General features: G+C 39.1%; 1 long non-coding RNA gene across 2 annotated transcripts; it reads left to right on the top strand.

Annotated features, from left to right (window-relative positions):
* The first annotated feature begins 538 nt into the window (after positions 1 to 538).
* Positions 539 to 8326, top strand: LOC119238275 (uncharacterized). Of its 2 annotated transcripts, none has more exons than XR_005123520.2 (3): positions 539 to 576; positions 3051 to 3126; positions 8144 to 8326. It is a non-coding gene; the product is annotated as an uncharacterized LOC119238275 (long non-coding RNA). The 2 variants fall into 2 exon arrangements; XR_008550032.1 differs by lacking the exon at positions 539 to 576 and adding an exon at positions 2738 to 2806.
* Positions 8327 to 8609: the final 283 nt, after the last annotated feature.

The following is an 8609-nucleotide window of genomic DNA, read 5'->3' as shown; positions in this document are numbered from 1 at the left end:
AGGCTCCTTGTAAAGGGGTAACTGGTGACTGTCCTTTAGCTCTTGTCAATCATTGCTACACAGAATGTGAGTATTTTAATTTTTCAAGAGAAATCAGGTAGTGTGTGTGTGTGTGTGTGTGTGTGTATGCTTTGTGTGTGATGTGCTGACTTAAATGAGAGTTCAAAGAAATCTACAAAGTTGGAAAGACGATGCCCAGCCCAAAACTCAATTCTAAGACCTGGAACTGCCAGACTGGGGGGAACCCTGTGGTGTCTGCAGGCTCATGAGCTTCCTGCCTGAGTTGTCAGTCCTCTACCCAGGACCAAAATGAACAAATTTGACATGGAACATGAGGCGCACAGCAAAAGTAAACATTTTTCTAGACAATCATTTATCCCATAAAAATATTACTTCACACTACTATTAAAAAAGAAAATGAGCACTTACTTAAAAACCACATTAGAGTCATTTAAAGAGATGTGAGGTCATAAAATTCTGTTCTAAAAATGGACACATCAGCGGAACACACATCTCACAAAGGATATCCATCAGACTTGTTCAAGAATGAGAGGGCTAATGTGAAAGGAGCAGATGGTAGCCTATTTTTTATGATGATTGAAATCAACAGATAAGTAATAAAAAGTCTACTCTACTCTTAAGAAAAAAATTAATAAGTTAAAATGTAAAAATTGCATCTATTAGCTCAAAGACTATTTTCAGAAACACATTTTTGAATTCCCAAAGATTTTTATATTACTGTTTATATGTATATATTAAGATAGGATGGGCTCAGCAATGAGGCCATATCGTAGTCCTTGAGTTTACTAACTGCATAATCATAAACAAATGACTTTGCCTCTTTGAATTCAGTTACTAAATAATATAATACATATGACTGCTCAGAAAATTAAAACAATACAATTTAAAAAGTCTTGTGTGTAGTAGGTGTTAAATTAACATTTGGCTTATTGTTTGTAAAGTAATAATCCTATGTGTGTTTAGATTTGATAAATAGCTACATATTCTATGAGGAATTCTGAAATTACTCCTGTTCATTTTCTAATTCTTTCCTATCTCATAAGGTATATTAATTCAGTCTGTAATGTTCATTGAGTTCCAATCACATTCCAGCTTTTGTGTACAGAATCATAGAAATCCAAAAATCAAGTTTCTTCTATTAAAGAATATATACTCCATTCATCTTATTCATCCAACAAAAGTTGATAAGCACCTACTATGTACCAAGGCAACAAAGACACAACTCTAAATAAGACAGAAACTGCTCCTGCTCTCACAGAGCATAAATTATAGTGCAGCTAGTTAAACAACGAAGAAGAAAAAAATAAAGTAGCCATGGATGCTATAAAAATACAATGGGCTCATGTACTAAAGAGTGATTGGGTGGCTACTTTTATTAGGTTGTCAGCCCAGAAAGGGTCCTCTGAGAAAGTGAGGCGATTCTTCAAACAAAAAAAAAAAAAAAAAAAAAGCTAGTTTGGCAGGGTCAGTCTGGGGAAGAGGGTTCCCCATGATGGGAACAAGTCTAGCATGATTGGGGAACATTATGAGGGCACACCAGGTGAGTAAAATGGGAAGGAGAATGGTGTGACGAGAAGAAGGCACATCGTATAGATACTTGTAGGCCAGAGTGAGAAATGTGAATTCTATTGTGAGTTCTACTGCAGGGAAAGTACACACCAATTACAATACTAAGGAATATTAGATGATTGCCAAAAAGGTCAAGTGCCATGGAAGCTCAGAGCAAGCCTGCTAATTCTGCATGCTTAGAGAGGATCCAGAAATGCTTCCAGAGAAATGCATTTGATCTGGCCCTTGGAGAGCAAGTAGTACTCTGAAAACATAAATAGAGTTCCAATAGGCTGAGAAACTGAAAAACGAAGACTAGAGGTATTTAGGAATCTGGGGTGGTTGGTGTGGGAACGTGAAGAAGATAAAGCCAGACTGAGGAAAGCTGTCCTTCATCCATAGACATGGGAGCCACTTAGAATATTGTTAAAGTGCCACCTGCAAAGCTGTAGGAATGTCTTCTTTTTCATTCATTTCATAGCACTACGTATATTAGAGACACTCACAAAATCTCTGGATTTGTTGAATACTAAGAGCAACTGTATCACATGACTGCTTCATTTTTGTTTTTGTACATGAACCTGGAATTGGGCATCTCCAGTCTTTGCATGCATGTATGTATTCTAAAACATGTACAGATGCTTTCTAAGAAAGCAATCTGACTATGCAAATCAGAATTTCTAATCTACGTATTCTAACATGAATACACAAAAATTGTATGTGCAAGGATATTCATTAGGGAGCTGTGAAACTTCCACATTCTACTACTCTGAAGTCCCTGCAGACACATCCATATACTCAGTCAGCATCAAAAAAACAGGAGGTAACTAAGAAATTGCCCAAAAGCACAAGTTCCAAGGTGGGCAATTTAAATCCATGTTTTTCAAACTGGAGCTCATGATCATTAGTTGGTCATAATGTTAACCCAGGGGGATGCCACAACCATTCCATTTTTTCATATTTCAAGGATAGAGTAAAATAGAACAGAACAGAAAACATTACAAGGGATTGAACAGAGTAAGGGCAAGGGTCATGCTCCATAACCATAGTTCCTGTTTTCATAGCTGCATACACAGTAATCTATGTGCCTATTGTGAAGTATGTCTCTTACTTCACAATTTTAAAAATTGAAAAACATTAGTTAGATAAAATTTGGACCAGTGTAAAACCAGACTGTTAATTCTCTCTTTGAATGCCATTGAATGCAAGTGGGAATTTAGTAGGAAAACCCACTCAGGTATATTTGTATGTAAATATTTGTCATCTGTAGGGCTATGAAAAGATCACCCTCTGAACAATTAACTAGACATCTCTGGGGATTATGGAGATGTTATAAAAAGGGAAAGTTTTCATTTTATGTACTATGCACATTTAACACTTTTGTATTCTAATTTTCTTAAACAAAGAAAAAGTAGGTGTATAAGAATACCCTGCCTGCTGGGTATTGGTCAGTTGATATAAAATATGCCAATATCTTTCAGTGAAAAGTCAGTGGGAAATGGAATGGAAGGAAGATGTGTTCCCATCGTGGAAAGCTGGAGGTAAAGTGGCAGGAATGTGAGTATAAAAGTCATTACGCAGCCTATTTGTTTATGTCCTGCCTGATTCATAAAATAACTTGCGACAGGTAGGTATTTAGGCAGTCAGAGACATAGGGGGAAAGCCTGAGAAAAACATCTTAGAAGAAAACTGGGCACTAGAAAGGAAACTTGAAAAATGAAAGGGGAGTGAGACTAAGAGTAGGAGTTGTAGGAAAATCCAGTGCTCATGAAAAATAAAGCTCTAAGGAAAGTTCACCTAATGGCCAGAGGACCCTGAACCATCAGGAAACTGTGGTCAAGAAGAGCTAACACATCTAAATCTGCAAATGTTGAGGGTTCCTGGGACCAGATGCCAAGGACTGGCCAGTTAGGTCCCTCTGTTCGCCATATTGGATGCTTCTAGGCGAAGGCCTCCTCCTTCAGAACAAGACCTGCTGTGTGGATGTGGCATTCATGCTGATGCACAGGGATGGACACACTCAGAATTTGCCTGTCTCCCTTTCTTTATGATTCCATCTTTATGGGTCAACAGCCTCATTTCTGCCTGGCACATGCTTGTGACAGCTATATTAACACCTCCAATTAGATCTCATCCAAGAAGCAGTGTAGCTGATGTGAGGGGCACATAATTGTTAAGTGTTTGCTTTTGGCCAGCTCTCAGGCTTGCTGATACTGGCATAGATGTCCCACTCACTTGCCCTGTCATGCTGCTCCCAGCAGGTTATATGGCCCTTTCCGTTCCCAGGGTGCACTGCTTGAAAAGAGATCATTCTGTGTATTTTGGTGGCTGCTGACTTGAAGGTGATGGCACAGATTTCTTTTTATTGGCAATAATGTAAATTTGAATGGCAATTATACTACCTCTACAGAGTTGGACACAGCTGACTTTCAGGATGCCAAGCTATTCTAGGCATTTTCAAAGGGAGCTGGCTTCCGTGTCCTGAATAATAAGAAAAACATGCAAAAAATGCAAGGCCTTGAGTAAATGCATCATTATTCACTGAAGTAGACCAATGCCAAGCTAAGTCTTTGTAATTTTTGTCAAAGTTAGAAAATCTATTTAACAGTGACAACAGGTAAATTATTTTCCTGACTAACTGCAAGACCACAAATCCTTATATCACTTTACACAGTGAATTACTTGAGCTGAACAAACACATCTTAGTCATATTTGAAATCTCACTGCTCAGTAGCAGTGTTGCACATAGCACATGATTAACCAAATGTTGAGTACAGAAATGGGGAAGCTGGGGGCCTCCCTGATGGCACAGGGGTTAGAGTCTCTGCACTATCAAGCTATGGTCAGCCACTGCAACATGTGTTCGATCCCTGACCAAGGAGATAACCCACATATGGTGTAGCAGACTTCTCCTGTCTTGCCCACTGCTCCCCTCAGCAGTGTATTTCAATCAATCCACCTGTTCTGCTTCCCACTCTGTCTCTGGTGAGTCCTCTCACCACCCCCACCACCCACCTCTGGCCTAGACCCCAGTACTTGTGTGCATAAATAAATAAAAATAAATCTTCAAAATAATACAACTGATCAAAAAAAAAAATAAATGGGGACGCTCCTTAGGTAAGGCAGACAACACAAGACCTGAGTTCATTAATGATTATTGCTTATTACCAGAGAGCTTTTAAATCATTAAAGCCAAAGCTGCTTCTATTGATGAAGTCTTACACTTGTGAAGATTAATTATCCTTTCTCTGGCTTTCCTCCATGCCAGTCATACAGAAAGCTTCAAGATTGTTGATCTCAGTTTTTATTGTATCTGAAATACATAAATTCCCCCATGTGTGAATTATCAATGGTTCATTCCAACATTAGCTATTGGCAGTTTCGCTCAAAGTCCCTCCTAAATCACACCAATGATGCCTGATTTTTATGAGCAGTGAAATCTATTAATTATCTTTTCTATTGCTCCTTGGTATTTTCTTGTGAGAGAAAGAGATCTGTTCCTTTTATAAGTAGCAGGAACACAACATACTCCCATATCCAAACCTAACTCTTTCTCTTTCCGCCCACCTTATCTTCTTTCACAATAGTTTAAAACCAAAAATCCAGATTAAAGTCAGACTCTTAATGTTAAATGCATTTTTACAGAGGCAAATGTCTGTGAAAGAAATTTTATGGGAACAAATGATCAATTGCATTTTTAAAAGCAACTCCTACACATACTGCAGGGTAAATTGCCAAAGGGCTCATTGCATTTCCCACACAAGGGCTGATGGCTAGGGACACTCAAGAAGTGAGCTAAATATTTCAGATGCTTGGGTTTCATAGCTTAGAAGCTTAATTTCAGAAAAACTTTTGTGAGATGATGCAATAGCAGTTTCAGAATAATTGCTGGTATTCAGATTGTTTTTCCTGGTGGGAAATCCCTTAAATGGGACTGTATTTTAAATCTATTATTCAAAAGCTAATTATTCATCTAATTAAATAGAAAAATAAGTGTTTTCCAAATCCTTCCTACTGACCAACAGATTCATACTATTAGCCATATCAGCAGTACTTTTTCCACCATGGGCCAGAAATCACAGTCTTTATAAATTTAAAAATACAACCATTGGGCCTCCCCGGTGGCGCAGCGGTTGAGCGCTGGGTTGCGAAGCTGCCCGCAGCCTCTGCAGCGCCGGTTCGATTCCCGGCTGCTCCCCGGCCACCAGAGGAGGGTCCCACATGGTGCGCAGACCTCTCCTGCCGCCCACTGCTCCCCTCAGCAGTGTACTTCTGTCCTTCTGCCTGCTCTGCTCCCTGCTCTGGCTCTGGTGAATTCTCTCACCCTCCCGCGCTTCTGACTGTACCCAGTGCATGTATAAACGAAACAAACGAACAAATAAATAAATAAATAAAAACATGCCTCTATAAAAAAAAAAAAAAAGTTTTAAAAAAAAAAATAAAAATAAAAATACAACCATTAGAGAAGCTTCCTAAAGCAATTCACAATCCTTAATGAAACTACACAAGTACCTCTTTTGTCTTTGAGTAAGTGGTGACAAGTTCTCAGTGGTTACTGTAAACCCTTTTCCATGCAGATTTTTCCAGGATTACCAGAGGTAATATTAATAGCAATTAATTCAATCCAACCCTATAAACACCTCGCCTCTTCATTTGATTAATTTCACTTAACAGGAAATGAACAGTACTGTTTCCTTACATAGGAGAGCTAGCCATCTTGCTGAAGAAATAAGCTTCTTTCACAAATCAATTTTAAAGCTGCATAGTATATAATACAATGCTCAACAAAATAACAAAATAAACCGGCTCTCTAGTGTGGTGGACCTTAATCTGTTGGACATTAGGATAGATCAGAAGAATCACAATAAAGTGGGGAAAATGCTTGTCCCAGGGGATAGAAGTGGTAAGTTACCACAATGTGATCAAGTGTGTCTCAATAAACCACTGTTCTTACGGCAAGTGATGGAGCTGTGTGAGCTGGGCAAGGAAATGTGGTCCTTCCCTATCAAGCTCAGTAATTCAAAGGAATGGGGCTCTACGCCCTCCCAGACAAAGCTTGGCTTTATATTGCGAGAACCAGCATTCTGAGTGAGTGTGGGTCCCATAGTCAGAGAAAGAGGGAGAAAGGCACTCTACACATGAGATAAATAAATAAAAACAAAGAAATACTATGTCTTCCTCTAGCACCCCAAAAAGAGGACACTTTTAGTCTTTCCAATAAGTTATACATCTGTTTAACAAAGTTTTATTCCCTGATGTTTTTGCAATGGATACAATATGACAACTAAAAATGCTGTTCTTGGGCCTCCCTGGTGGCCCAAGGGGTTAAGCACCACACTATGAAGCAATCCACAGCCTCTGCAGCACGAGTTCAATCCCCGGCTGGACAGGGAGCAACCCACATGATGCAGCAGACCTCTCCTGACTCTTCCGCTGCTCCCCTCAAAAGTGTATTTCAGTCAGGGCCTCCCCTGGTGGTGCAGCGTTTGAGCGCTGGGCTGCAAAGCTGCCCGCAGCCTCTGCAGTGCTGGTTCAATCCCCGGCCACCAGTTGAGGGGCCCACACAGGGCACGCAGACCTCTCCTGCCGTCTGCTGCTCCCCTCAGCAGTGTACTTCGTCAGTCTGCCTGTTCTGTTCCCCGCTCTGGCTCTGGTGAATTCTCTCACCCTCCCGCGCTTCTGACTGTACCCAGTGCTTGTATAAATAAATAAAAAAATAAATCTTTTTTTAAAAAAAGTGTATTTCAGTCAGTCTGCCTATTCTGTTCCCCACTCTGTCTCTGGTGAATCCTCTCATCACATGCCTCCCCCCCACCATCTCTGGTCTGTACCCCAGCTGTCGTATGCATAAATAAATAAATCTTTAAAAAGAAAAAAAAAAATGCTGTTCTTTTTCTTTCACCTGTGCAAACTCTCACCTCGATCATTTTGAGAGCTGTTTTCCTTAAATAAATTGATCCCTAGAGGAACCAATTCTTCCCAATTGTAGTCATTTTCCACAAGTAAAATACTTTCCTTAAAACTTCTTGTCTTTGAATCTCCTATTTTCTCTTCTCACCCCTAGATCACATACCACATAAAGATTTTTTTTTAAAAAAGACTTGATAAACAAACGTGGTGTCCTTCAGGATTCTCCAACAGCACATTCAGAGATGATTTGCTTCGAAGTAGTGCAGGGAGAGGGGGTTCCAAGCAAACAGAGCTCAGTGGAATAAAAGGACAAGTACTACACTATTAAAAACATCTCTTCAGGAAAAGAAACATCTTGAAGTATGTCTGAAACTGTTTCTGTCCAGGAAGCTGAAGCAAATGAAGAAGAATTTGACATGGTAGGGAATTCCCTGAGTCTTTATTTTTTTACTTGCCTTTCTAACACGTACAAGAAAATCCATCTCTGGAAAGGCCTATGTTAGGCACTTCCAAGGACTACATCGAAAGAAGTCTGTGGTACAGAAGTTAGGCCCAACTTGGAACTTTAGGAATTAATTTTCAAATACAAAACACTTGAGATCAATCAGGGCAAGGTATTACTTGACTTAATGAGGTCAGTGGATTAATTTTTCTTCCTTTCCAGGACCAGATATTGCTGAATCAGCCCAGATGCTAAGAACTCTAGAAAATAAATCCTTTCAGGGCCTGAGAATCAAGATGGCATCCTTCTCCTAAGACACAGTTATAAACTGCCTGGGAAAAACAAAATTTTATTGTGTGGTAGGACAGTAAGCCATCCATCAAGTAAATCAACATCAAAAAAATAAATAATAAAAGTCAGGTCTTTTTTCTCACTGTATTTTTTAAATGAATCTATTAGTAAGCTATTTAAAAGTTATATAGAAATTCTAAGTATAATTATAACAGCCTGAACTTTTAGCCATTTCACTTGAACCAAAGGCTCATAATCATCCCATTTAATTAAAAACAACCTCCTTTATTTTTATTTTCTGAATACTGAATATAAACTGATTTTTTTTCAAATAGAGAGTAAAGAGGGAACATAAAAAGGAGAGCTGCTCTTACAGGCAATACTGGTTAGAAATATT

The sequence above is a fragment of the Talpa occidentalis genome, unplaced genomic scaffold (assembly GCF_014898055.3).
Source record: "Talpa occidentalis isolate TD23 unplaced genomic scaffold, MPIMG_talOcc4v2.1 talOcc4.11, whole genome shotgun sequence".
Classification (NCBI taxonomy): Eukaryota; Metazoa; Chordata; class Mammalia; order Eulipotyphla; family Talpidae; genus Talpa; species Talpa occidentalis.
Note: the sequence above shows the minus strand (reverse complement) of the source record. Positions and strands in the feature narration are given on the sequence as shown.